This window comes from Eptatretus burgeri, chromosome 9 (assembly GCF_056783735.1).
Source record: "Eptatretus burgeri isolate ZD-2024b chromosome 9, Ebu_testis_v1, whole genome shotgun sequence".
NCBI classification, from domain to species: domain Eukaryota; kingdom Metazoa; phylum Chordata; class Myxini; order Myxiniformes; family Myxinidae; genus Eptatretus; species Eptatretus burgeri.
In genome coordinates this window covers 15,027,501-15,030,000 of record NC_140969.1, presented here as the reverse complement: position 1 = coordinate 15,030,000, position 2,500 = coordinate 15,027,501, and the positions used below count along the sequence as shown (strand labels likewise).

The 2,500-nt window shown below is 43.3% G+C and overlaps 1 protein-coding gene across 3 annotated transcripts in view; it reads left to right on the top strand.

Annotated features, from left to right (window-relative positions):
* Positions 1-2,500, top strand: part of LOC147019606 (SLIT-ROBO Rho GTPase-activating protein 1-like) — a 189,221-nt gene that overhangs the window by 79,086 nt on the left and 107,635 nt on the right. The gene's annotated exons all lie outside the window — the stretch shown is intronic.

The window sequence follows — 2,500 nt, the reverse complement described above, 5'->3', positions numbered from 1 at the left end:
GCCACAGCCTGCAGAGGAAATGATTGTTGACATATGTTTACGGAAGCCTTTGAAAAGGTCCATTTTTAAATACTGAAAAGGAGGATAAGGGCAGCAAGGTGTTGGTGGTACAAGCAGAAAATAATCCCAATGATGTTGATAGTGAGCAAAGTGGGGAGAGTAGGGCTGAGATCATGCCACCTGCTCACGATGAAAACAGAGATTTCTGAAAGCAGACATAAAACCTGCAAAAGCAAGTTGATCATTGATGGTGATATTAATGGCAATGTCTCCACCCTCCCGCTGGAGGAGATTGAGGATGAGGAGGCTAAAGTAGACGATGATCGAGCAGGTAGCACAGAAGCAAAGCAAGCTGCTGAAGCACAATCAACCGACCACGATGAACCAGATGTAATGGCTGATGACCTTCCTTCTCCTTTGCGAGAAGCTTTGAGTGCATCTCAAGAGGAAGATGAGCACTCTGAAGTGGCTAAAGAAAATATTGTTAGGTTTCTGAAAGAAACCTTTGGACAACGCAACGTGCGAATCAAAGATCATTTCCCCAATATTCTGGCCTTCATTTCAGCTGAAAAGCCTTTGCTGCAAGGAAAGGACCTCAAGGAACCTGAATTTCAGCGCTTAAGAAACGCTGTTACAAAGGCAAACAAGGAACTAAATGAGGAAGGTGACTTCATTCCACAAAATAATCAATGATGGAATTGAACATTGTATCTCTGAATATAAATGGAGGTCGTTCCACCTTACTGAAAGTACAAACCCTTCAAGCAATCGAGAAAGCAAAAGCTGACATTATTTTATTACAAGAAACCCATGCCATGAATACTCAGGTAGCTGATTGGGCGAAACTATTAAGGGCGGTGGTGGTTAAGCGGGTTTCCTACACCTCGAGCCGGCATTGCCATCTGCCGAAGTCACAGTTTGTGTGCTCACCAGGTTTCCTTCAAAGAAATCTACAAAGGGCATTTGATATCAGTAGAGTTTCTTTACAACACTCAAAAGATTGTTATCCATAATGTATACGCACCAAGTGATCCCATGGAGAGGAAAATCTTCTTTTCCACATTACGGGATGAAGTTAAAACCTTGGTGGTTCGGGTGGCTGGCTTGGGATCTTAGAGTCCTGAGTTTGAGCCCTGTTGGCTGCTGAATTAATACAAGGTGTGGTTGACTCAGCCTGTCATCTTTCTGAGGTTGGTGAAATACATATATATATATATATATATTATATATAAAACTCATTTTGCTGATCTCGGAAGGATGACAGGCTGTCAACCCACCTGGTAAATATGATGTCACGCAAATAGCAGTGCAATTGATCAAGGTAGGTGTTCCATCGAAAACTACACCAGAGCAGCTGCAGTTTGATGCTTTTATCAGTTTTACTGCTGCAGAGCAATGCATATCATGATGCAGTGAATGGGTATCCTTCATTCGTTAAATGTGATAACCGGTTTTGCGATGTGATGAATCCAGGTACGCATTGCTGAAGTGTCATGGTGGTGGGATATGGTGGAATTCCATTTATTGGCTTGACCAAAATTATGACAAAACCTGAAAGAACTCGAACATGAAATGATCGAAATGGTGTAAAATTCCACCTTCAACTCAACAAAGACTGGTAGCAGATGTTTATGGAGTCAGGATCCAGGCTGCTATTAAAGCACAAAGAGGCCTTGGATATTATCTACTTTCACAACTCGGTTTTTTTTGTATACAACATCGAGGCTCTTCGAACACTGAGTTGATAGAGGGGGAAAAGGCATGTACTGATTGTGCGGAGCCACAGTTGGAAACAACTGGACACAAGGAGAGAAAGAAGGGGAGGGAGCATGGTAACATGTAAGGAAGAGAGTTTCCTTGGGCAGGATTCATGGGGGTAGAAAAGATTGTGGATAGTGATGGAGGATGATGAGATGGTGGTACACCGCTTGCTTGAAGCTCTGTGAAGAATCGAATTGAACTGTCTCCAGAAGGCTGAGGCCTAGATTTTTGAAGCGACTGAACCTCTGGCAGTGGTTCAGCATGGAAATACATCTATAGCTGGATTCGTTTGATGATCTTGCTGGAGTGACAAAGTGAGACTGAGATTTGCCAGGATTGAAAAAGGTGTTTCATTTGTCAGACCAGCATCTTCGCAAAGGACGGCTTGGGATATTTAACGTCCAACGACGAATGCCGAAAGACGAGACACCCAGTTTAGCAGCCATCCAAGGGACGGCACACGCATTGATGCCTCGCCCGGCATCAATTCCAGATCGACCGAGAATGATGCAGCTGCTGTCATTGCCTGTCAGTGGGGTGGATGTACTGTATGACATAATGTGGAGTCATACTGGAAGAAGGAAGAGGGAGTTAAACGTTGTCAACAACATTGTGTCACATGGAATTTGGTATTGTCATCTAAAATAAGTGATGTTGGTTAAGACATAGGCATGATGTACCAAAGAGACATCCTGCGTTAAAGCTTCATTACGAACATGCCGTATAAAAGGCAGTCCAT